Below are 27,547 nucleotides of genomic sequence, written 5' to 3' on the forward strand. Positions count from 1 at the left end.
CAACAAAAGGCGAAATCATTAATGAATTTACCAAGGCCAGAGGATTCTCATGCCTTGAGGGTGATGTTAGGAGAGTTTAACTGTTTAAGAAAACACATGGACTTTTGCTGCTGTAACTGGACCCTTGTGGCATTTACTAAAAAAGAAAGGAGCATGGGAGCGGGGACTTGAACAAGAAAACACTTTCTGTCATTTAAAACAAGCCTTGATGCAAGCTCCAGCATTGAAATTTCCAGATAAATAAGCCACTGGTGATTAAGTTGGCAGCAACCCAAGAAATTCTAGCATCAGTGCTAAGGCAGGAAATGGATAGGAAGTTAATACCAGCCAGGCTTCCAGTAGAGAGTCAGGAGCCCGGGCAGCACCCAGGCTTGGAGTGAGGAGTGGGGAGCCCAGGCAGCAGCCCAGATGGGATCAGGGAACTGGTAGCCCGGGGGCTAGAGCCCTCCACCCACCCCAGGCCCCAGCCCCAGCTTTGAGCGGCTTTCTTGTCAATTTCATGGCTCCAGCACAGAAAGAACGGCCACCAGCCGATGTAAGTAGCCCTCAGTGTCTACACAGACACTGCGTCACCCTAACTACACTGACATAAACCCTTCGCCTCTCGCAGAGGTGGAGTTATGATGTCAGCGTAGTCGGCACTTACGTGGACAGGACAAGGCTGCAGTGTGGATACTGACATAATTACATCGATTTAAGCTGCCTTACGTCAACCTAACTCTGTACTGCAGACCAAGCCTTAGTGTAGCCGGGGGTCTGTCTTTCTCTCCCTGTGTAGGTTTTCATGTCTCTCTGTTTCAGTGTAGGGGTGTGTGTGTCTCTCTGCGTAGCTTTGTGTTTCCCTGTCCGAGTGTAGTTGTGTGTTTGCAAATTTAGTTGTGTGCCTCTGAATGTCTCAGTGTAGCTGGGGGCTTGTGTCTGTCTCAGCGTGGCTTTTGGTCTGAATGGAGTTGTGGGGGGGGGAGCTGGCTCAGTGTAGCTGAATGTGTTTCTGTCTGAATGTAGCTGTGTGTGACTGTCCCAGTGTCATGCTTGTCTTTCTGCCTGAGTCTGAGTGTAGGCATGTGTGTGTGTGTCAGTGTATCTCTGTCTGCTTGTCTCTAGTCTGTGTAGTTTTGTGGTTCTGCCTCTGTCAGCGTAGCGGTGTGTCTGCCTCAATGCTGCTTTGTACAGTAGAACCCCAGAGTTCCGAACCCCTTGGCAACACAGGTTGGTTGTAACTCTGAACAAAACGTTATGGTTGTTCTTTCAAGCATTTACAACTGAACACTGACTTAATACAGCTTTGAACCTTTACTATGCAAAGAAAAATGCTGCTTTTAACCATCTTATATTAAATGAAACAAGCACAGAAACAGTTTCCTTAGCTTGTCAAATCTTTTTTGAAACTTTCCTTTATTTTTTAGTAGTTTATGTTTAACACTGTACTGCAGTGTATTGGTTTTTTTTGTTTTTGTTTGGGGTTTTTTTTTTTTGTCTCTGCTGCCTGATTGCACTTCCGGTGCCAAATTAGATGTATCGATAACTTGTCAGTTTGTATCTCTGGTGTTTATAACACTGACGTTCTACCGTATGTCCACCTATGTCAGTGCAGCTGTTGATGTGTCTGTCTGTCCATCTGTCTAATTCAGTTTAGTTTTCTTCCCTTCTTTCTTTGACTTCTCCCTGCATCTCCTCTGAGTCCAGTCCAGTCCCCTCCCCAGGGCTGGTCTCACCCTCCCTTCACACGACACTGATTGCACTTCTCTTTACTCTGGCACTCCGCTGCTTACTCTGCAGGCAGTGCCCTCAAATCTCACACAGCTCCCTGCACCCTACACTGCCCTCCTTCACCCGGCCCAGGATGGACCCCCTGCCTCTGCTCATCTACCTGTGCACAGGTAAGTACCGGCCAGCAGGATGGGGAAAAGCTGAAGTCCCCCATGCAAGATGCTCACTGTGTACATCTCCGGCAGGGGGATGGAAGAAGCTGGACTGTCAGGACACCTGGGTTCTGACCCTGGCTCTGGTAGAGGAGTGGGGTCTGGTGGGTCAGAGCTGGGAGGGGCTGGGAGTCAGGACTCCTGGGTTCTTTCCTTAGGACTGTGCAGAGGGTGCAGTGCAGAGCAGCTGTTCCTCCCCCACTGAGCCTCAGCCCTTCTGGCAGCAGGTTTGGGTGGGTAGCTTTGCCCAGGACCCCCAGCAGTGGGGTCGAAGCACTTCCAGACAGACCCCGTCTGCCCAGCTTCTCTGGTGCAGGCTGTGCAGAGATGCTGATCTCACCCAGCGGTTTCCAGGAGTGGCTGGAGGGGATATCCAGGGGGGACCCATCAGGGATCTGTAGGAGGTCTGGCTTGGGGGATTTGGGTGGGGTTAGTTGGGGGTGGATTGGCACTGACTTAGCTTAACATATCTGTCCTTCTGCTTCTCTCTCACACTGAACTCCTTTCTCCCAGCCCCACCTGCTCCAACACACCAGAGCCCACTCCCTTCCCAAGGCTGGAGCGAGAACCCAGGAGTCCTGATTCCCAACCCCACCGGCTCCAACCCACCGGACCCCACACTCGCTTTAGAAAGGAGTGTCTCTCTCCAAGTTTCTCAATTGGACTTCACTCATCCAGACAATGGTCCTGGCTCTCCCATCCCCCACTCCTCTAGACTTTTAGTCAGAGACACATTTGTCCAAGTCACTTCCCCTACACCCTGTCCCAAAACACCCCACACAACTCTCTTGGGCTGCTCACTTCCTCAGAGCAGCACAGCTGTGCTATCTAGGATGGAGGAAAGTAATTCATAGAATCACAGAATATCAGGGTTGGAAGGGACCTCAGAAGGTATCTAGTCCAACCCCCTGCTCAAAGCAGGGCCAACTGTAACTTACCCCCTGCAGTTGCCCTGGGGATAGAACCCAGGAATCCTGATTCCCAGCCCCACCCCCGCTCTAACCAGCAGACCTCTCTCCCCTCCCAGAAGTGGGGGTAGGACCCAAGAGCCCAGCACCACCTCCCCCAGTTCTCCTTCCCCAGCCTCTGCAGCACCTGACCGGTGCCACTCCCAAGTGGGTTGCACCACAGGATGGGTTGTTTCCCAATTGCTTTGCAGAGCCCTGTAGGCGTGGGGGCGCCAGTCTGGTACCAGCGTCAGCGCTAGGCAGAAGACCGAACAATTGCTTAGAGCCTAGAGCAGCTCAAGGAGGCCTAGGGAGACCAGATGTCCCAATTTTATAGGGACAGTCCTGATTTTTGGATTTTGTTTTTATATAGGATCCTATTACCCCCTACCCCCGTCCTGATTTTCACACTTGCTGTCTACTCATCCTAAGGGCTCCTATTTTGTTTTTAGCATGTGTTTGTATGTGGGGAAATATGCCTGCTGAGGCCCCGCCTGGAGACAGAGCAGCTTGGGACCCTCCCTGTGAGCACATACACACCACACACACTTCCTTCCTCTGGAAAGTCTTGCCAACCCACCCCCCGGACTCCTGGGTTCTACCTCCAGCAATGAGAAAGCACTAGGGGCTAGTGAAGGAGAGTGGCAGAGGGGGTGGGGTGGGCGTCAGGACTCCTGGGTTCTCCCCCTGGCTCTGGGAGGGGAGGGGGTTTTGTGGGTTGTCATGGTTACTTACCAGAAGACCTCACACTTTGGCTGAGCTCATTGAACATTCTGGGAGCTCCTCACATCCTTCCATCCCCCTCTCTTTGTGGGACCCCCCCCCTGAAGTCCCCCACCCCCTGCCAGGGTCTCTGTGTGCCCATTACTCCCTTTCTCCCACGGACCCACCAATCCCCCATGATCTCTTTCCCACTCCCCTTCTCCCATACAAGAGGACCCCAATCTCCCCCACCTGCCAAGGGTTCTGGGGGCTCCATTTCCCCATCTCCACCCCCATGCCAGGATCAAGTATGCACCCCCATTGCCTCCTTCTTTCCCCCATTGCCCCCTTCTTCCCCCCCATGCCTCCTTCTCTCTCACCATTCTGCGTTGATCGGTTGTTCAGGGTGTCACATGCGATGCCGGGAGGAGGGATGGCGGAAGGTGTTCTAGACCGAGCTGGCTGTAGCTGCAGGCTCTGCTAATCAGATGCCAGGGGGTCTGTGTGTCCCCCATTTCCCTCCTTCCAGTTTTCTGGTTTTCCCCAAACCCACAGGGCTCTGCCCCCTTGAGACCTGAAACATTCCCTGAAATTTTGGACACGATCAGATGTGATGTTCAAAGTGCATCATGCCGCAGACAGACACACAGATACCCGGACTCCAATTCTACGTATTCCTGTAGGGCTCAGCCAGGGACCAGCACCCCACTGTGCTAGGGGCAGTACAAACACAGAGCAAAGAGATGTTAGAACAGGGTGCAGGGGAGGGGCTGGGAGTCAGGACTCCTGGGTTCCATCCCCTAATCTGGGAGGTGAGTGGGCTTTGGTGGGTTGGAGTCGAGGAGGCTGGGACCCAGTCCCACAGCCTGGAGGGGCTGGTGCCTAAGGCCCCACCACTGGCCCCACTCTGCATAGGGGAAGCTCTAATGGATGGGTGTTTAACCCCTGCAGTGCTGGCACCGAGCCGTGGATTCAGCATGGACGTGGAGGTACCCATCACCTTCCAGGAGGCAGCAGCGGGGTTTGGGCAGAGCGTGGTGCAGTTTGGGAGTGGCAGAGCCGGGGGGTAAGTGCTGAGCGTGGGCTCAAGGCCCTACATGACTTCTGCCCACCCCTGAGGGGCCTGTCTGGCTGGCCTGCCCCACCTGCCCCCCCCAGGGATGATGGGGTGCCCCTGAGCCCCTCTCTTCTCTCTCCCACACAGGCTGATTGCCGGGGCCCCGCTGCAGACAGGAAACGTGAATGAAACTGGCAAAGTCTACAAGTGCGACCCGGGCTCCAGACGCTGCCAGGAGATCCCCATCCAGAGTAGGGCCACCCTCTGCTATGGGGTCCAGTGGGGCAGGCTGTGGGGAGAGGGGACCTGGAGCCAGGACTCCTGGGTTCTATTCCAGTTTCTGGGAGCAGAGTGGGGGATAGGGGGTTAGAGAGGTGTTGTGTGGGGAGGCTCGGAATCAGAACTTGTTCTGTGTCAAACTCTGGGAAGGAAGTGGGGTCTAGTGGGTTAGAACAATGGGGGCTGGGAATCAGGACTCCTGGGTTCTATTTCCATTCAATTGCAGGGGTATGTACAATTACTTCCTCTCCTCCCCCACCTATCTGGGAAGGAGATTGAGTCAGAAGAGTCATGTGGGGGCGGGGGGGGGAATGACTCAGAGAAATGATGGGCTAAAATATCCAGCCACAAGATTTCTCAACCTGGTGCTGGTGTGTGTCTCCTCTCAGGGCCCCTGGATGCAGTAAACATGTCCCTCGGATTGTCTCTGGCTGCTCGAGACTCCAGTCTCCTGGTGGGTACCACATCCAGAGGGGTTGGGGGGTTCTGAAGCGGCTTGTTTATACCAGGGTACACCCAGAATTAAGTTCAGTCACTTGCCCAGAATTCCACAGACTGGTCCTCCCCTCAACAGTGTTTGTGAGATAGAGTGTCAGCATGATGATGTCACAGAGTGGGTGATAACCAGGTGACATCATAGCCTCCTGAGCACCTGGGGAGCTACCATCACAAAGGAAGATGTGACCGTGGGATGTGAACGCCTGTGCGCTGTCACAGGGAGGTTGATAACTGGGCAACATTTGGAGGGAGGATGGATTGATATTGTAGGAATGGGTGAGGTCACCACAGCTAGAGCAACTGTGTGGTGATGTCATGGTGGTGGTGGTAAGTGGGGGAGGTCACCCTGACTGAAACTGTGCATTTTCAAAATATTATTTATTGGGTGTATTATGGTACACCCCTTTGTCCTAGGTCCTGTACAAACACAGAACAACAACACGGTACAAGGGGACTTACAAACTAAGTTTAAGACGAGACAACAGCTAGATACAGGCAGACAGATGGGAGAAGAACAAGGAAACAATGAGACGATATTGGTCACTGTGATCGGCAGTGGTCTCAGCACACCAGCGGCCTAATCGTTGTTAAGTTTCGTTGTAGGCCTCATGGCAAAGGAGAGCTTGAAGGAGGGTTGTGCAGGAGACAAGGCGGTAGTTTTTGTGGCTGTTTCCAGGGAGCTCATCCCAAGTGTGAGGGGTGGCACGAGAGACAGCACGAAGGGACTGGTTGGAAAACGTAACAACTGGGTGGTGGAGGCCGGCACGAGGGGCCAATCAGAGACACACCTCGACAGCTCAACACAAACTGGGAGATGATAGGTGGGGGTGGGAGAAGCCGATAAGGGCCTAGAAAGGGAAGAGCAGCAGCTCGTGTTTGATGTGATAGAGAAGAGGGAGCCAGGGGAGGGCTGCAAACAGAGGGGTGACGTGGTCGCAGCAGCATTCTGAATGGAGATGAATGGGGCATTGTTGCCATGGCAACGGGTGAATGGCCTAGGACATTGTGTAAGGTGGTGGTAGCCCGGTGCCGCTAGAATGACTTGTGATGGTGTTGTGAGGGCGACGGTAAGCAAGTGACATCACCATGACTACCGTGACTGTGACGATGTTCTGGTGGAAGGGGGGAGACCAGACAGTGCAATGAAATAGCAGGGAGGGTGATAGATTGATGACACCACCATGGTGACAGTAACTGCAGAATGATGTTGCAGGAGGGTAATGATGGTGCACAGACATAACAGGGAGTGTGACAACCGCTGGGTGATGTTGACATGGCAACAGTGACCGGTTGCTGCCATAGCAGGGAGCATGGGAACCAGGTGATGTCCCCATGTCGCTCCTGGGAGTCTGAGTGCTGGGTCCTGGGGTCCCATCTTTCCCAGGGATCCCCTGCCTTGGCAGGGCCTTTCTTTGCATATCCATATGGGAGCAGGCCCTGGGCTCTCTGCTTCACCCCAGGGTTCTCATCACCAACTGACCCGTCCTCTCTCGTGCGCCAGGTGTGCGGCCCCACGGTGCACCGGGCCTGCGGGGAGAACATGTACATCAATGGCTACTGCTTCCTCCTGGACCTGAGCCTCCGGCAGCTCCGGCACATCCCGGACACCCTGGCAGTTGAGGGGCAGCCCATGGGGAGGAACTAGCACTCAGAGATTATGGTGGGGCGGGGAGGAGATGGGTCTAAATGGGCCCATGGGTCTGAGATGGGGTGGGATCGCAGGCTAGGTGGGCTCATTGGTTTGATTCAGGATGTCAATAGGAGCTAGAAGTCAGGACTCCTGGGTTCTGTCCCATCTCTGGGAGGGGGGTGGGGTGTATTTTTTCCATCCCAGTGCATGTCATGCTCTACTCTCAGGACCCCTCAATGGCAGGGAAGGGAGGATATTGCAACAGAGGGCCCCATGGTCTGATCCGGGGTTGCAGGGAAGGGGCAGGATACCAGGTTAGATGGACCCAGAAAAGCAAACTTTGACTCCCTCAGGGAACTGATGGGCAGGATCCCCTGGGATAATAACATGAGGGGGAAAGGAGTCCAGGAGAGCTGGCTGTATTTTAAAGAATCCTTATTGAGGTTGCAGAAACAAACCATCCCGATGTGTAGAAAGGATAGTAAATATGGCAGGCGACCAGCTTGGCTTAACAGTGAAATCTTTGCTGATCTTAAACGCAAAAAAGAAGCTTAAAAGAAATGGAAGATTGGACAAATGACCAGGGAGGAGTATAAAAATATTGCTCAGGCTGCAGGAGTGAAATCAGGAAGGCCGAATCACACTTGGAGTTGCAGCTAGCAAGAGATGTTAAGAGTAACAAGAAGGGTTTCTTCAAGTATGTTAGCAACAAGAAGAAAGTCAAGGAAAGTGTGGGCCCCTACTGAATGAGGGAGGCAACCTAGTGACAAAGGATGCAGAAAAAGCTAATGTACTCAATGCTTTTTTTGCCTCTGTCTTCACGAACAAGGTCAGCTCCCAGACTGCTGCACTGGGCAGCACAGTATGGGGAGGAGGTGACCAGCCCTCTGTGGAGAAAGAAGTGGTTCAGAACTATTTAGAAAAGCACAAGTCCATGGGGCCGGATGCGCTGCATCCGAGAGTGTTAAAGGAGTTGGCGGATGTGATTGCTGAGCCATTGGCCATTATCTTTAAAAACTCATGGCGATCGGGGGAGGTCCCAGATGACTGGAAAAAGGTTACTGTAGTGCCCACCTTTAAAAGGGAAGGAGGAGGATCCGGGGAACTACAGGCCAGTCAGCCTCACCTCAGTCCCTGGAAAAATCATGGAGCAGGTCCTCAAGGAATCAAGTCTGAAGCACTTAGAGGAGAGGAAAGTGATCAGGAATAGTCAGCATGGATTCACCAAGGGCAAGTCATGCCTGACTAACTTAATTGCCTTCTATGAGGAGATAACTGGCTCTGTGGATGAGGGGAAAGCAGTAGATGTGTTATTCCTTGACTTTAGCAAAGTCTCCCACAGTATTCTTGCAGGCAAGTTCAAGAAGTATGGGCTGGATGAATGGACTATAAGGTGGATAGAAAACTGGCTAGATTGTCGGACTCAGCGGGTAGTGATCAATGGCTCCATGTCTAGTTGGCAGCCAGTATCAAGCGGAGTACCCCAAAGGTCGGTCCTGGGGCCGGTTTTGTTCAATATCTTCATTAATGATCTGGAGGATGGCGTGGACTGCACTCTCAGCAAGTTTTCAGATGACACTAAACTGGGCAGAGTGGTAGATACGCTGGAAGGTAGGGATAGGATACAGAGGGACCTAGACAAATTAGAGGATTGGGCCAAAAGAAACCTGATGAGGTTCAACAAGGACAAGTGCAGAGTCCTGCCCTTAGGACGAAGGAATCCCATGCACCGCTACAGACTAGGGACCAAGTGGCTGGGCAGCAGTTCTACAGAAAAGGACCTAGGGGTTACAGTGGACGAGAAGCTGGATATGAGTCAACAGTGTGCCCTTGTTGCCAAGAAGGCTAACGGCATTTTGGGCTGTATAAGTAGGGGCATTGCCAGCAGATTGAGAGACGTGATCATTCCCTTCTATTCAACATTGATGAGGCCTCATCTAGAGCACTGTGTCCAGTTTTGGGCCCCACACTACAAGAAGGATGTGGAAAAATTGGAAAGAGTCCAGCAGAGGGCAACAAAAATGATTAGGGGGCTGGAACACATGAGTTATGAGGAGAGGCTGAGGGAACTGGGATTGTTTAGTCTGCAGAAGAGAAGAGTGAGGGGGGATTTGATAGCTGCTTTCAACTACCTGAAAGGGGGTTCCAAAGAGGATGGATCTAGACTGTTCTCAGTGGTAGCAGATGACAGAACAAGGAGTAATGGTCTCAAGTTGCAGTGGAGGAAGTTTAGGTTGGATATTAGGAAAAACTTTTTCACTCAGAGAGTGGTGAAGAACTGGAATGGGTTACCTAGGGAGGTGGTGGAATCTCCTTCCTTAGAGGTTTTTAAGGTCAGTTTTGACAAAGCCCTGGCTGGGATGATTTAGTTGGGAATTGGTCCTGCTTTGAGCAAGGGATTGGACTAGATACCTCCTGAGGTCGCTTCCAACCCTGATATTCTATGATTCTATGACCCATTGGTCTAGTCTAGCTCTTTCTACTGGGTTTTCTCCATGTTTGTGGTGTCAAGTCAGGAGTCGGACGTATTTCTTTCCTGTCCCTCTCAGAGTGCCCCAAACAAGTCACAGACATAGCGCTCCTCATCGATGGCTCGGGCAGCATCAGACCTTATGACTTTGGAAAGATGAAGACGTTTCTTTCTGAGATCATGAAGCGTTTCCGCAGCACCGACACGCAGGTAACAGGCAGAAGCTGAACCCTGACTACGTACCCTGCCCCTCACAATCAGTGCTGATCCCATTGCCCCAGTGCGGCTCTAGGGGGCGCTGTGCTGCAGGAAGCAGCAATGGATTTTGCATCCAAAACCAGGAAAAAATTCCTGTAGAACCAGCTACATCCTGACCGCCTGCCCCAGCCATTAACTGAGTCTGATTCCTGCTTTACTTACCCTCCACCCCCTGGGTTGTTTTTCTCTCTTCTCCCATGTATCCTGCAGTTCGCTCTCATGCAGTACTCGGACGAATTTAGAGAGCACTTCAACTTCTTACAGTACAGGAGGAGCAGCAACCCCGATGACCTTGTCAGGTCGATCGTGCAGCTCAGGGGAACGACGCACACGGCCAGCGCCATCCGGAAAGTGGTGTAGGTGTTGCCCTCCTCCCCATGCTGACTCCACATGGAATGGGCTGCAAGGACATGGGAGCTAAGGGACAGGGACTCAGGACTCCTGGGTTCTATCCCCAGCTGTGGGAGGGGAATGGGGACCAGTAGGTTAAAGCAGGGGGGGGATGCTGGGAGCCAGGATTCTGGGGTTCTATTGCCAGCTCTGAGTCTCTGTTGCTGTGTGACTTTAAGCAAGTCACATCTCTGCCCTGTGCCTCAGTTTCCCCTAAATTAAAATGGGGACATGACAGTGGCCTCCTTTGTAAAGGACTTTGAGATCTACAATGCAAAATCAGTGGACGAGCACTAGGTGTTATTACATATCAATAACCATCCCATGCATTCTCCACCCCCCTTTTCCAGGCGGGAGCTGTTCACCTCTAGGAAAGGAGCTCGGGATGAGGCCACCAAGATTCTCATTGTGATCACAGATGGGGAGAAATATGAAGATCCGCTTTCTTATGCAGACGCCATCCCAGAGGCTGAGAGAGCTGGAATCGTCCGCTACGCCATCGGGGTGAGCCGCGGCTGTGCGGAGAACTAGTATGGATCTGAGCCCGTGTCCAGGTTCCCATCAGATAAGGGAGAAGACCTGACCCTGGATTATAACTGGGTCAACGTGTGACATTATAGGAGAGCTGGAGCTTCTCTATTGTTAAGGTTGATCGAAGTTTTCTAGTTACAGGTCAGGTTTTCTGACTGCCCTACTGACTCAGATTGTTTTTGAAATGTGTTATGCCTCAGGGGGACGCAGGTTAGGATTAATGGTCCAAATTTAGGGTTACTTGAACTGCCAAAATTAGGCTATCCCATCATATCATCCCCTCCATAAACTTATCAAGCTTAGTCTTGAAGCCAGATATGTCTTTTGCCCCCACTGCTTCCCTTGGAAGGCTGTTCCAGAACTTCACTGCTCTAATGGTTAGAAACCTTCATCTAATTTCAAGACTGAACTTCCTGATGGCCAGTTAATATCCATTTGTTCTTGTGTCCACATTGGTACTGAACTTAAATAATTCCTCTCCCTCCCTGGTATTTATCCCTCTGATATATTTATAGAGGGCAATCATATCTCCCCTCAGCCTTCTTTTGGTTAGGCTAAACAAGCCAAGCTCTTTGAGTCTCCTTTCATATGACACGTTTTCCATTCCTCGGATCATCCTAGTAGCCCGTCTCTGAACCTGTTCCAGTTTGAATTCATCCTTCTTAAACATGGGAGACCAGAACTGCACACAGTATTCCAGATGAGGTCTCACCAGTGCCTGTATAACGGTACAAACACCTCCTTATCTCTACTGGAAATACCTCGCCTGATGCATCCCAAGACCGCATTAGCTTTTTTCACGGACATATCACATTGGCAGCTCATAGTCATCCTGTGATCAACCAACACTCCAAGGTCCTTCTCCTCCTTTGATACTTCCAACCGATGCATCCCCAGCTTATAACAATAATTCTTGTTATTAATCCCTAAATGCATGACCTTGCACTTTTCACTATAAATTGCATCCTGTTAGTATTATTCCAGTTTACAAGGCCATCCAGATCTTCCTATATGATATCCCGGCCCTTCTCTGTATTGGCAATACCTCCCAGCTTTGTGTCATCCGCAAACTTTATTAGCACATTCCCACTTTTGTGCCAAGGTCAGTAATAAAAAGATTAAAGAAGATTGGTCCCAAAACGATCCCTGAGGAATTCCACTAGTAACCTCCTTCCAGCCTGACAGTTCACCTTTCAGTACGACCCGTTGTAGTTTCCCCTTTAACCAGTTCCTTATCCACCTTTCAATTTTCATATTGATCCCCATCTTTTCCAATTTAGTTAATAATTCCCCATGTGGAACTGTATCAAATGCCTTACTGAAATCGAGGTAAATTAGATCCACTGTTTCCTTTCTCTAAAAAATCTGTTACTTTCTCAAAGAAGGAGATCAGGTTGGTTTGGCATGATCTACCGTTTGTAAAACCATGTTGTATTTTGTCCCAATTACCATTGACCTCAATGTCCTTAACTACTTTCTCCTTCAAAAATGTTTCCAAGACCTTGCATACTACAGATGTCAAACTAACAGGCCTGTAGTTGCCCGGATCACGTTTTTCCCTTTCTTAAAGATAGGATCTATGTTAGAAATTCTCCAGTCATACGGTACAACCCCTGAATTTACAGATTCATTAAAAATTCTTGCTAATGGACTTGCAATTTCATGTGCCAGTTCCTTTAATATTCTTGGATGAAGATTATCTGCGCCCCCCCAATTTAGTCCCATTAAGCTGTTTGAGTTTGGCTTTTACCTTGGATGTGGTAATATCTACCTCCATATCCTCATTCCCATTTGTCATCCTACCATTATCCCTAAGATCCTCATTAGCCTCATTAAACATTGAGGCAAAGTATTTGTTCAGATTTTGGGCTATGCCTAGATTATCCTTAACCTCCATTCCATCCTCAGTGTTTAGCGGTCCCACTTCTTCTTTCTTTGTTTTCTTCTTATTTATAGAAGCAGGGTTATTCCATCAACTTCCTTAATGCAGTGTTAAGGTTTCCCAGGGCTGCTTCCTGCCCTTCCCAAACATGGAGAGTGGCTGCACTTAGGCCTCTGAAATCCATTAAATACAGTTAAGGCAAACACCCTCACAACCTTAACTCTGCCCTCTTTGAGCCATGCGTCAGCACACCAGGAACACACACAGGCCTTTACAGATGCTACAGAGCACTGGGCGCAGAGCACATGAGCACTAGGGGGCCCGGCCCATCACCTTCCCTTTGCCAAGGCAAAACTCGGATTTAGAGTCATAGATTCCCAGGCCAGAAGGGACTTTTGCGATCATCTAGTCTGAGCTCCCGTGTAGCAAAGGCCAGAGAACTGCCCCAAATAATCCTTGCTGGAAAACCAGCCAGTCTTGAGTTAAAAATTGCCAGGGATGGACAATCCACCACGGCCCGTGATGAGCTGCTCCAATGGTTAATTCCCCTCATGGTTAAACCTGACACCTTCTTTCCAAGCTGAATGGGTGTAAATTCCATTTCCAGCCACTGGACCTTGTTAGACCTTTGCTTGCTGCTTCTGTCGGGCCCAGCAACCAGGAGGTGCCTGACTCTACCACTGAACCGACTGCGTACAACCCACCCAGACTAGCGCAGTGGTCCCAATCCCAGCCCTTCACCCCTTGCCCTGAGGCGTCCCCCAGAGACAGTACAGCACTCACCCCTCACTACGCCCTGGAGATTGAGTCATGCAGGGCCCCAGACTGCTGACAATCCCCATGGCAAGAAGACTCCTGTGCCCCACTGCTGATACAACTGACACAACTCGGTGCTGAAATGAGGCAGGCTTCATAACTCCAGGCATGAGGGCACCTCTCCTCACGTCACAGTGACACCTGTGCCAAGCTGCTCCAGCGACCCCCGTCCCCGCTCCCACTCACCAGAGCAGCTCATGGCGCTGGCTGAACCATGTCTCTCTAGGGCCCAGAAGGGCTCGGGGTGGGTGGGTTTGTCCAGGGCTATCAGCTGTGACTGACGTCGATGCCCTGGTCTCTCCTGTACCTCCCTCTACTCCGTGAAGGTTGGCGACACCTTCTCCAGCGCTGCTGCCCAACACGAGCTCCATGTGATCGCCTCTGAGCCCACTGGCAAGCACGTCTTCCGGGTGGACAATTTTGTCGCCCTCCAAGGAATCCAGAGCCAGCTGCAGGAGAAGATCTTCACCTTCAAAGGTAACAGAGTCGGGGAGGGCTGCACTGGCGCCGGGCTCTAGAAATGGGTTTTCAAGGCCGAGATGGGATGGGGAGCAGCTGGGAATCCAGAGTTCACATAGGCCCCAAATATTCTCTCTTCCCCATCCAACATCTATCTACTGAGCTATCTCCACGTATCCCCCAAATGCTTTTCTCATCCGGGGACCCCCGGGCAGGGGACTGGCTGGCTCAAGGGGTTGAGGAATGAGATATGGGGCCTTCTCCCTAGGAGACGCTGGATCCAATCCAGCCTCGAAGTGGGGAGAAGGGCTGGCTCAGGGCATGTGACAAGGGGCCTTTACCGTCTATGATGGTCCCTCCCATGTCTGTCTGTCTGTCTGTCTCTGCCCCCAGGCACCCAGTCCCAGAGCGGCAGCTCCTTCCAGCTGGAGATGGCTCAGGAAGGATTCAGCTCCCTGCTGTCCCCTGTGAGTGACGCCTGGCCCCGGTGTGTGTCTCACGCTGCCGTGCGCTGGGGCCCTGACAGCGCTTTCGAGCTAAGAAGGAGCTGATTGGCTTAGTGCTTGCAGGGGAGACAACCCTTTACTAGCCCAGAGCGCTGCGGGAGCAGTGCAGGGGGCACCCTCCCCTCCCACTCAGGGTGGGAACTAGGGGGGGGCTCTATGCTCCAGCTGGGGCCAGTAGGGGCCCAGTAGGGGGTGCTCACTCCCCTGTCCATCAGCACCGACCCCAGTGTCGCAGCACATTGCTAGGGGGCGCTGTGCTGCAGGTTCTGGCCTTGTCTAGTAAATACATTCTGCGCTGTCTGTTTCCTGTAATCAGTCCCCTTTGCCGTGTGTGTTGGTTTAGGACGGGCCTGTGCTGGGAGCGGTGGGAGCCTATGACTGGTCCGGTGGGATATACCTGTACGGGAGCAGCAGGAAGCCGAGCTTCATCAACGTATCCAGAACCTCCACTGACATGAATGATGCTTACCTCGGTAAGAACAAACCCACCGAGCTTCCCTTACCTATTTAAATAGCCCCCGTGCCCCACCCCAGAGCTGGCTGCATCTCAGTTCTGGGAAAGTTCTGTGCAGCACTGTTGTACGGCTGTTTCCCATCTCACCTCCCCACGTCCCTCTCTTCCTTTGAGGTTATTCGTCTCAGGTCATCACAGCCAATGGGCAGAGCAGCTACGTGGTCGGGGCCCCTCGCTATCAACACACCGGCAAAGTCGTCCTGTTCAGCCGAGATACCAAGGGTGGGGAATGGACACCCAGATCGGAGCTGTCAGGAGAACAGGTATGGGGAGCACTACTGCTAATATGGGGAGTGTGGGTGTGAGAGAAGGAGAGGGCTGGAGGAAGCCTGTAAGATTTTGACATTGTGTAATATTTGTGTTTGGCTCATGGGCGGGCAAACTTTTTGGCCTGAGGGCCGCATCGGGTTTTGGAATTGTATGGAGGGCCGGTTAGTGGAGGGGGTCGTGGCCTGGCCCCCACTCCCTAGCCACCCCCCGGGGACTCCTGCCCCATCCAACCCCCCTGTTCGCTGACAGCCCCCCCAGGACCCCTGCCCCATCCACCTCCCCCCAACTCCCTGTCCCCTGTGTGAAATGGGCAACTGGCTGCTTAGCGTAAGACAGCAGTGCACATGCCCTGCCCTTGAGGCAGCAACATAAGGAGCTTCTACTGCAAAAACTTAGGCACCAACTCAGGTTAGGCACCTATAGGGGTCAGCAGCAGCCAGGCAGAGGTTTTGTGGATCACAGTGTCACCTAAGTCTGGGGGTTAGGCACATAAGTCCCTTTGTGGATCTGGGCCAGAAAGACTCGGGCAAGGAAAAAAACGTTGCTAGTGATATTAACAGTGTCTGAAAAGGATCACACTACACTAACAAGTGAATTTCTCCAAGATCTAACTGCCTATACATTCCAGCTGAACACAATTTATAACAGTGGCTCAGTCAGTGAATAAACTTTACTCGTGCTAGCACAACCTCTAAAAAGAATTGCACCACAACTAGCATTCAGCATCTCTCCAAGATCTAACTGCCTATGCATTCAAGAACACTTACAGCGATAGCGCCACCTGCTGTGCAGCAGGAGGGTGAGTCTAAGGATGGAATGAGTATTGGGACTGAATCCTTAGTCCCATAGGGTGAGAAGGGTCCCAGTGGGAGAAGAAGGAGGAAGTGACTAAATTGAGGGGGTGACTTATCTGCCCCTCCAGATTGGCTCGTATTTCGGGGGTACACTGTGCGCTGTGGACCTCGACAGAGATGGGAACACGGATCTGGTTCTAATTGGAGCCCCCATGTACCATACACGTCTGAATGGAGGACGGGTCTATAACTGCCCGATTAACTGGTCGGTAAGAAAGAGGATGCAGCCAGGGGGAAGATGGATGGCCTGGGGTTCTTCTTTGCCTGCACTGACAAGGGGTTGTGATGCTGGGACTATTAGCATGGGAGTAGCAGGTTTGGTGCTCCAGGGAGCAGGGTGGGGGGATCATTAGAGAACGCTCTTCCCTGCCAGTCAGTGCTGGCCCCAATGCCCCAGAGCGGCACCAAGGGGTGTTGTGCTGCAGAGAAAGGGAAAGGGGGTCAGTAGGGGGCACTCTCTGCTGGCTGTCAGTGCTGATCCTTTCCCCACATGTCTCTTTGGATGGGGCCTGCAGGGGATGACACTGATCTGCACCAAGACACTGCAAGGACAGACGGAGCAGGCGTTCGGTCGCTGGGGCCAGCATGTCTGAAATCGGGGACATCAGCGGGGACGGATGGACGGACGTGGCCATTGGGGCCCCCCTGGAGAATGACAATCATGGGGCCTTGTACATCTTCCATGGGGAAAAGGGAGGCCTCAGTCCCCAGTACAGACAGGTGAGCCCAGCTCCTGCACGGAGGGGTCATCACAGATCCTGAAAGAGACATCCTGGGGCTCCACGGCCCCCTAGTGCCTATTAGCCTGTAGCAGCTGCTTTCCCTTCCCTCACCCTCTGCTGCCCCCTAGTGCCCATTATACAGCACAGCCGCCCCTTCCCCACCCCTTACTGCTCTCTCTGCCCCACAGCGCATCAAGGGGTCACTGTTCCCCAGCAGGCTGCAGTACTTTGCCCAGGCCGTCAGTGGCGGGACAGACCTGACGGGGGACGGACTCCCAGACATCGCGGTGGGGGCACAAGGGCAGATCCTGCTGCTGAAGTGAGTTGCTCTGTGTTGTTGTGCTGCTCCACGTGGCAGTACATGGGGGTTTGGGAGTAGGTGTGCATCACTGCTGCCCCCTGCTGGAGAATGGCACAATGACAGCTCTGCTGCTCCCTTCTCTGCCCCCAGCATCTCCTCTAGCAGAGCTGTGTGTCCATAACCAGGGCCGGCGCTTACATTAGGTGACCCTAGGCGGTCACCTAGGGCGCCAGGATTCCGGGGGCGGCATTTTGTGCGCTCCCCACGGGGCGCGCAGGAACTTCCGGTTCCGCTCCCGTCGCGCCGCCGAAGAAGGACCTTCTGCCGATGTGCCGCGGGAAACAGCGGCAGGCAATTGAGCAGCTCAATGACTGCCGCTGTTGCCTGCGGCATTTTGGCGGAGGGTCCTTCTTCGGCAGCACTATGGGAGTGGAACCAGAAGCTCCTGCGCGCCCCGTGGGGAGCGCACAAAATGGCACCCCCCGAATTCTGCCTAGGGCGCCAGAAACCCTGGCGCCGATCCTGTCCATAACCCATCATCTTGGGGTGCTGTGAGCACATCCAGGCTGGGTGGGAGGCTTTGGGGAGGGAGGGGGCCTCGCCCCATTGCAGGGAGCAGCTGGGTGATGTTTCTGTTCCCCCCATGGCAGGTCCCGGCCGGTGCTCAGAGTCGGGGTCTCCATCAGCTTCCAGCCCCCCACGATCCCCACCTCGGCCTTCAACTGCCAGGAGCAGGAGCAGCTCAACACGGAGGCCAGCAGGGCAGAGGTCTGCTTCACCGTCACTAAGAGCACCAAGGACAGCCTAGGTCAGACCAAACCCACCCCCTGCTCCCCTCCCCCCTGAGCCAGCCAGTCCCCGGCCCGGGGGGTGGAGTGGAACCAGCGCCCGCTAGGGGGACAGGCCCCGGGTCGCATTCCCCACCCCTGAGCCAGCCAGTGCCCCCTCCTGGAACTGGATTAGAGACAGTGTCCCCTAGAGCGGAAAAAAACCATAATCCATTTCCACCTCCTGAGCCAGCCAGTCCCTCTGCCCTAGGGCTGGATTGGAGCTGGTGCCCCCTGGAGGGGAAAGGCCCCATATCTGTATCCCATTAATGATCCTGCTCTCACGTCTCTCTGACCCTCATTTCTCCTCTGTGGTAGGCAATGGGATCTCCAGCACCATCCAGTACACCCTGTCCCTGGACCCCGGGCGGACGAAGATCCGAGCCGCCTTTGACTCCACCGGCCCCGTCCTGAGCAGGGAGCTGCGGCTCGGCATTGAGAAGAAATGTGAGAAGCATCAGATAAAGTTACCTGTGAGTGTGGGGGTTCCCAGCTCCTTCCCCTCCTGCTGTGTGTGCCCTCCAACCCTGCCCCTTGCTCCCAAATCACCCAGAGAACAAACCTCTCTATAGATCCCACCTTTGCTCATGGGTCCCTAAGTGTCTCTCTGTCTCCACAGCTCTGCCCTGAGGACACACTGACCCCCATCACCCTGCGCTCAACTACACCCTGACGGGGAGCCCATCGCTGCTGCCGGTCGCCTCAGACCCATCCTGAGCGAGGACTCCGCACTGGTGTCTGTAGGCTCGGTAAGGCCTCCAGGGCCAGGCAATGGAGTTTGTGACTGTCTGCAGAGGTTTTAGTGTGTGTGCCTTTGGTTACAGTGCCTGTGCAGACTGTATCAATGCTTGGTGTTAATGAGTGAGATTGTGGTGTGGGTGAGTGTTTGAGGTTTTAGAGGTTGTGTTGTTGGTGACATTGTTGATTCAGACGGTGGTGATCTTGGTGTGGTTGTTGGCTGAGGTTGTAGTGATTGTGTTGGAAACCTTGGTTTAAACTAGACTGTAGTGGTTGTGATGGCAGTGTGAGGTGAGGTTATAGTGGTTTTGTTGTTGTTAACATTGCTGGGTTCAGACTATACTGATCTTGGTGACTGTGTGAGGCAGAGTTATAGTGGCTGTGTTGTTGAGGCTGATGTTGATACAGAATGTATTTCTGGTGGTGGGGAGATTGTAGTGGTGTTGGTGAGTGTTGGTTGAGGATGTTGTGGCTGTGTTGTAAGTTACACTGTTAGGACTGTACTGGTAGGTGGTTGCGGTTTAGACGGTAATGTTGGCCGAAGTGTAGTCTTAGGTAGAGTGGGTGAGTTATTGTGCCAATGTTGGTTCAGATTGTGTTGATTCTAATTGTGGTTGTGGTTGAAACTATAGAGGTGTTGCTGACATCATCGGTTGCGATTGCAGTGTGTGCATTGTTGGTAATAGTGTTGTTTCAGACTACATTTTTAGTGGTGGTTGATGAGATTGTAATGGTGTTGGTTACAGTGTTGGCTGAGATGGTAGTGGTTATGATGCTGGTAACAGTGTTGATTAACACTTTATTGGCTGTTGTGGTGATGGAAGAGTTGGTTGTGCACTTCATAGTGTTGGCAGAGGGTGGTGCAGCTACACTGCTGGTGACACTGTCAAATCAATATTGGGTCTGGTGGTGGTTGAGGCTGTGAATGCAGTGGTGCAGGGACAGTGTTGGGGGCAGTTATTGTGAGTGTGATGGTATATCATGGTGACGGTGTTAGTTCAGACTGTACTGGTGGTGAGAGTGACAATTAAGATTGTAGGGTGAGTGCCAATGTTGACTGAGTTTTGCTCCAATTCCCTCACACCCACCGTGCTCCCTGATTTCTCCTCCCCCTTCCCGGATCTCTCCTAGCTCCCGTTTGAGAAGGACTGTGGCAGTGACAAAGTCTGCACTGATGAACTACAAATTTCCTTCAATTTCTCAGGTAAGTCACCCCTGCTGCCTCCTTCTCCACACTCCATGGTGGGGCCCATTTACTCCATCAGGCCTCAGATCATGCCAGATTTCCATGTGGCTTCTGAGTGGGAACCATTATAGGAAGCTCACAGAGCTGTCAAGGCACTGCCCTGAGGAAGCTCCCCCCTTTGTCTCCCCCTTAGCTTGAGCACCCTGGTGGTGGGGGTCACCCCGGAACTCAACACCACCGTCTCCATCCAGAATCACGGCGAGAATTCCTACAGCACCACGGTGCAGTTCTTCTACCCGGCCGCGCTGTCCTACCGCCGGGTCCTGCTGCTCCAGGTACCACCCAGTCCCCCCAAGCACTGCAGACATGTGGGGCAGGATATGAGACCAGCAGGTGCAGAAAGCAGGCAGGGCTCAGGAGGGGGCGCTGTGCTGCAGGGGGCAGGTGGGGGCTCAGCAGGGGGCGCTGTGCTGCAGGGGCAGGTGGGGTCTCAGCAGGGGGTTCCCTGTGGGCCCATCTCTCTCTGTCTGTTCCCCTGTGCTCAGTCTAACAGGAGGGCCGTGGCCGTTAAGTGCAGCTCGGCCGTGGGCTCCGAGGAGCAGACTCAGAGGAACAGCACCTGCCACATCAACCACCCCATCTTCTGGAGCGGGGCCGAGGTAGGGACGGGCCCTGGCCTGTGAACTCCCCAGGGGTGAGCCCAGCTGTGGGCAGAGAGGGGCAGTTCCCTGGGGTCAGCCCAGCCCGTGACAAGAGATGTGCTGGGGAAAGCGCCCGGGGAGCCCGGGGAGTCAGTGCAAACAGAGCCCTGAGGTCACTCCGGGCTGGGGTCAGGCCCTGCCGGGGCTGCAAACCAAGGGCCAGACCTGGGGGGGCTGGAAATCAGACCTCACTGGGGGAGAAAATAATGAGGGGAGGGGCTGTTCCCTCCCCCTTTGGGTCCTAAAAAAGAAGTGACTCGGGGTGGGGGGGGGGAACGTGGCTCAGTAAAAGACAAGGAAAGGAGAAGGAGCCAGCGTCATTGTCATGGCTGCCCCCCTGCCCGTCCCCTCGGACCCAGCGTGACACCACTGGGCCTTTGTCGTCCTGATCCTGAGAGGTGTCCTGACCCCGCCCCCGCAGTCTCTGGCAGTTCCCCAGGCCCTGACTCTCACCCGCCCTGTGTTTTCCAGGCCGTCTTCATCGCCACCTTCGACATCTCCTCTGAGGCCGACCTGGGGAACAAGCTGCAGATCACGGCCAAGGCCAGCAGGTGAGGGGGCTGGGCAGGGCCGGGGGGCAGGGTGGGGAGCAGTGGGAGGGGGCCGTGCACAGAGCAGGGCCAGGCAGAGGCCTGTGGTGCAGCCTCCCTGCACAGTTACCTGCCTGCGTCTCCTCACATCTCTCTCCTTTGCCCTCCCCTCCCCCCAGTGACAATGGCGGCCCCATCACCGAGCGCATGATGCACCGGGCGGAGCTGCCAGTCAAGTACGGCATCTTCATCATCCTCACCAGGTAGGTCAGTACGGAGATGGGGGGGAGAGCGCCCCCTACTGGGACCCCTGTTCCCTGCAGCACAGCGCCCTGTAGCGCCACACAGGGTCATAGGTGCCAGCGCTGATTGCAGGAGAGCGCCCCCTACTGAGCACCTCCCTGTAGCACAGCACCCCCTTCTGGACATGGCACCCCACCCCCACTCTCCAGCCCCATCTATCACACTCCCACCTCTCTCCTTCTTTCCATCCTTTTCCTCCCCCAGCCTCGAGGAGTCGACCAAGTACGTCAACTTCTCCTCCAAGGAGGCAGGGACAAGTGTGCCAGTGACACATCGGTACGAGGTGAGGCTGGTGGTGCAGAGTGTGAGAGGGGCAATAGGGCAAGAGGAAGGGAGTAAAACTGGTTGAATGGGATCTAGTGGATTAAAGCATGGAGGGGTGGGGGTGGGCAGGGAGCCAGGACTCCTGGGTTCTATCCCCAGCTCTGGCAGGGCAGTGGGGTCTGAGGGTTAGAGCGGGGGCTGGGGATCAGAGCTCCTCGGTTCTCTTCCTGCAGTGCCCTATGGAGAGTCTGGTTCTTTCAGGTCAAGAACCTGCGGCAGCGGCGTCCCCATCTCGGTCACGCCCAGTTCCCGTGGAGCTGAGCGGGTCCAGGTGTGGGACGCCTCTGAGGTCGTCCTCCAAGGTACCTGCCTCTCCCTGCCCTTGTGTGTGTGTGAGATGGGCCCAGTGACGCCTTCTCTGCCCTACAGCGCCCCCTGCTGGGACAGGCTGCTTACAGGAGAAACACACCATGTCCCCACCCCCTAAACCAGCCAGTCTCCTGTCCTAGGGCCGGATTAGAGCTGGTGCCCCCTAGAGGGGAAAGGCCCCGTGTCCCCTTCCCGACCCCATTAACATCATGTCTCTCTCCCTCCCCAGCCCCAGCTGGCTCAGTGCGTCAGTTTGGCTGAAACGCCCGGTTCAAAGGACTTTGTGAAGCAGATGAGCGATCGCCCCCTGCTGGTGAGTACAGGCTGGTGTGGATCCCAGCAGCCCCTTCCCCTCACAACTAACACAGACAGCGAGTGGGGAGCTGGGCTGGGTGAGGGACCCCTGCTATAAACAGACCCAGACCCTCATGGTCATGCTGGGTCCCTGCACACCCCCTGCCTCACCCGGCGATATCCTTCCACCCCCCAGGACTGCTCTGTGGCCACCTGTAAGAAGATCCGGTGCAGAATCGCCTCCCTGGAAATGCAGCAGCCACTGGAGTTCATGATCAAAGGGAACGTCAGCTTCCAATGGGTCTCCCAGGTATGAGAGCTGCCACTGCCTCCTGGCACCAGATGAGGGATTCCCCTTGCACGCCATGTGAACAACTTCTCTTCCCCTCCCCAGAGGTGGCTGCATCTCAGTGCTGGGCAAGGGATTGCCCCAGTGTGAACAGCCTGTAAATTGCTCTGGGTCCTCTGGGCTAACGCTCTGGGCTGGTTTGTGTCATTTCTGGTCAGGGATGGTAAATTTCTCTCTTCTAAGCGACAAAGAGTCTTCTGGCCCCTTATAGACTAACAGACGTATTGGAGCATGAGCTTTCGTGGGTGAATACCCACTTCATCGGATGCATGTAGTGGAAATTTCAAGGGGCAGGTATATATATGCAAGCAAGAATCAGGTTGGAGATAATGAGGTTAGTTCAATCAGGGAGGATGGGGCCCTCTTCTAGCGGTTGAGGGTTGAACACCAAGGGAGGAGAAACTGCTATTGTGGTTGGCTAGCCAGTCACCGTCTTTGTTTAATCCTGAGCTGATGGTGTCAAATTTGCAGATGAATTGAAGCTCAGCAGTTTCTCTTTGAAGTCTTGTCCTGAAGTTTTTTTTGCTGTAGGATGGTTACCTTTAGATCTGCTATTGTGTGTCCAGGGAGGCTGAAGTGTTCTCCTACAGGTTTTTGTATATTGCCATTCCGAATATCTGACTTGTGTCCATTTATCCTTTTACGTAGGGACTGTCCAGTTTGGCCGATGTACATAGCAGAGGGGCATTGCTGGCATATGATGGCATATATTAAATTGGTGGACATGCAGGTGAATGAACTGGTGATGGTGTGGCTGATCTGGTTAGGTCCTGTGATGGTGTCACGGGTGTAAATATGTGGGCAGAGTTGGCATCAAGGTTTGTTGCATGGATTGGTTCCTGAGTTAGAGTTACTATGGTGCAGTGTGTGGTTGCTGGTGATAATATGCTTAAGATTGGCGGGTTGTCTGTGGGCGAGGACTGGCCTGCCACCCAAGGCCTGTGAAAGCGAGGGGTCGTTGTCCAGGATGGGTTGTAGATCACTGATGATGCGTTGGAGAGGTTTAAGCTGAGGACTGTAGGTGGTGGCCAGTGGAGTCCTGTTGGTTTCTTTCCTGGGCTTGTCTTGCAGCAGGAGGCTTCTGGGTACACCATCATGTTCCAGCAACGCCCCTCCATTATGTACATCGGCCGAACTGGACAGTCCCTACGTAAAAGGGTGAATGGACACAAGTGGGTATTTGTTGCATCGCAGGCGTACATGAACAAAGCTCAACAATCAGTGTGATTGGCAGCAAAGTCCTTTATTTCTCTCCAGCATGCTCTTATATACAATTAAGCTCAAGCAATCAAGCAGTTGCTAATTGGTTAATAAGGTACACACAGGCACAACTGTAACTTCATTGGGTAATTGCCATTCTGTCTAACCTTCTAATTTATTATCCCGTTACTGCCTACCAGCAGATAAGAACTAGCCTCATCCTAGAAACTTGCATGTCAGTTTCTCACACTCTCATGCACAACAATCCCACACCTCCCCCCTTTTCTCATAATAAAAAGGGAAGGCACAGCAAAACATTCCCAGCTCATAGCATAACATTACTACAATTTATTACACAGCAAAACTAAAAGCAAATCTAAACACCAGCTGCCTAACTAAACCGTAACAATATCTTCTGCAGTGCCCTACTTTTACCTATACATCCCTCCTCCAGGTAACGCAAGTGGCCCAAGGGGCCAGGAGGGTTCTGCCAATGTGAAAACACCCACAAAGCAGGTTTCCAATAAGGGCTTCCACTGCAGCAACATGGGGCAAGCAAAAGGCCGTAGTATTTATGGCACTCTGCGCCAAAATCAGCCAAGGCCGGGCCCACTTCGCCGGAATCCACCTGGGACCTTGAAAACAATCTCAGCTAGGCCGCCTGGCATTTGCCTCGCTCTGGCATAACAACTTTATCTCATCCCTCTGTTCTTGTAACCACGCTGCTGTAATTTTCCACCAAGGCAGCATAGGGAAGATGCAACCGGACATCTCCCCCCTATTCTTAAACACAAAAAAAAATTAAAAACATCCAATAAACTACACCAAACTTTATAGCAAAAGGCATGCAAAACAAAACCAAAACAAATAATCTATCTTATGCTGTAGGGCTCACCTGTAACCATGCAATTCTCAACATATAACACCAACAACACCAAACAAAACAAACATAAAACAACAAGGGTAAAACAAATAAATAATATAAATTCTGCAGGGTTCCCCCATTCTCTATTGCACACCAAATTGTGACAAAATTTCTATTATTAATCCATCCTCATGTGTCAGGTGATCAAACTGACACTGAGGGGGGGGGGGGGTTCACAGCAGAAAACACAACATAAACCACATAAACATCTCAACAACACCACAACAATTCTGGCCAGAAAACACATATCACAAACAAACATAAAACATAAAACATAAATGTAAACTCTATAAATAAATGCATGGTACATTAAATGCTATGCAGCTAACACCAATTTTCTTTAATATCTAAAAAACAAAAACAAAACTACCCCTACTGGGCAAGCAATCATTACATACAATATACAAATACCCTCATTACTATCAGGCAAAAAAAAAAGGAAATTACATCATCAATTAAATCATTTACAATAATACAATTGCTTCCTAGCTTACCTCTAAAATCCAAAGCTAATCACAGCTTAAAATTTCTTACTATTAACTTCTGCTTTTAAACACTAAAGAACAAAAACATCACCACTTATATGCCCATAAAACCTAATACAATCTCAATTACATAGCACTATATACATTCTTCAGCTAATGCAACAAAATTATTTATGGCCAAACAATTGCAAACTAATTTCTTTGCCTAAAATTATTTACAAACATTTCAAAACACCAAAAACCTTTCTCTTAGCATTTTTACAAAATTCAGCTATTATTCCCTTTAGCAACCACAAAATTAACTTTTACTCTGCCTTAAATTACTCGCTTGTACTCCAACAACAACCTTTCTCAACTTAAATCACCATTCCAAGTATCCCCCTGAATATTTGAAATTCCCAAGCTTTTGTCTGTAGCCTGGCCGCCTGGGCCCGATCCTTTTTTCCTCTTCAGATTCTCTGTCTGTTGCCTACCCACCTGGGCCCAATCCCTCTTTCCTCTTGCTAAACCGTTCCTTACATGAACACCAACTTATTCCACTATCAATTTAGCTAGGAGGGTGTACTTCTTAACTAGCCCCCACCCTTCTAGTCTCTACAGCAAGCAATTATCTGTACTTTCCCACCATGGGGGCTACATCTAATATCAAGCAATCTACAACGGCCAATAATCAGCACATAACACAAAATTAACAAAAATCTAATAAGGCTAACAAAAGCACTTTACATAAAGGTACTTCGGGTCACATAAATTCAAAGCCATTCTCCCATGTTACCTAAATTTATTCCTAAATAACCCACAACTCCCCCCTTGAGAATACTCAACAAACCCTTTGGCTGAGTTTTCTCAAACTTGAAAAACAACAAACAATGAAACTCTAGAAAGCTGGGGTAATTAATTCCACAATCATCCTCCCCATGAACCCGGCAGGGTTCGGTATGTAAGAGCCCTCACCCCCCAACCCAACCGGTCCACATGCTGGGGAGGAGCACTGCAAATAATCACACTTCCACCCAGATAGTGTCCAGGTATATCTTTACAGCCCCAGATCAGATGGTACTCCTAATGTATCTGTAAGGGCAGTGGGCTATCCTGGTGCTCAAAATCACTCCGAATGGCCATCAGCTGGTCATTCAAAATGTCAAACATACTAGCTCCCACGGCAACGCTTCCGCAGCCTCAGTAATAGCCCATACCATTTCTGCCAATAGCTTCTGGGTCATGAAACTAATGAAAAACAACATGTAACTCACCAACTCCAACCTATACTGGGCTTAGCGGAGCTTCAACAATAAAACAAAATAAGGGCATATCATTTACAATCCAATTAGGGAGGGCTACCAAAATAGGGGGGGGCAATACATGCTAAAAAAAAAATGTATCCAAAACACAGGACGCAGCCTGTAAAATAAAACCCAAAATCCAATTAATATCACATTGCTCAGCAGGAGTCCCAAATTTCTTCCTGCCAGCATACAATTCTTTGTTTCTTCACCAGGGTCAGTTCTCAATGTCTTTTTAGTCAGGAATTTCTGGACTTTGACAATATCAACAACGTGAATGTTTTTTCTTCTTTTCCACCACCGTCGTGGTTCAGCTTCTACGGGGGAAATTTACCAGAACATCATCCTGTAGTAATTTTGCTTCTTTCAAAAAACAACAAAAAAAATCCAATAACACAATGGGGGCTACCCTGCAGCGGACAAGGGAGAGGTTAGCCAGCACATCACTTTGTCCTTTTTTCCTGCTGTTTAGAAGCACAATAAAGCCAAATAAAATTAATAATAAAAAAAAAATAGGCCAATCATCAATAGTAGAATCCTCCTAATATAAAGGGGTCTTTTTGCAATAAAAATCATGGGTCCAAGCAGTCAGTCTCCTGGTTCCAAGACTCCTGGTTCCAGGGCTGCTAAGATCTTTGAGCAGCTCTTCCATACCTGTGAAAGGAGACAGCTAACACATTCCATTAGTGCCTGGCAGAATTTTGCAGCTCTCATTAGCTTTTTTGGGCCCAGTCAAGCTCTCTTTAGTCTGGGCTGTTCGCCAAGTCTTAGCTGTTAGCAATGTGCGTCCTTGACTGGGGCGAGAAAAAAATGAGCTTTTCTTCGGTTAAATCATTTTGTTCTCTCTCCTTCCCTGCTTGGCTTCTTTTAATCTGTGCAGCCTGTGTCAGAACACCCAGCTGTTGCTGCTCATACCGGAGAAGCATAACGGTTTTCCCGGCACTGTCCCCGGCTCAGACCAGCCAGCGTAGGACGCCTTCTCCGGGCTGCTGCCAAAACAACTTACTTGCTTGTAGGTCCGAACGACCTCCGGGGCCACGGGCATGAGCCTCTGCCTGCGCCATGCACTCCAAAGTTTTCCCGTC

General features: G+C 51.9%; 1 pseudogene; it reads left to right on the forward strand.

Moving 5' to 3' along the window:
- Nucleotides 1–1,779: 1,779 nt before the first annotated feature.
- LOC120395039 overlaps nt 1,780–27,547 on the forward strand; it is a 28,240-nt pseudogene continuing 2,472 nt past the window's right edge.

The sequence above is a fragment of the Mauremys reevesii genome, unplaced genomic scaffold (assembly GCF_016161935.1).
Source record: "Mauremys reevesii isolate NIE-2019 unplaced genomic scaffold, ASM1616193v1 Contig9, whole genome shotgun sequence".
Classification (NCBI taxonomy): Eukaryota; Metazoa; Chordata; order Testudines; family Geoemydidae; genus Mauremys; species Mauremys reevesii.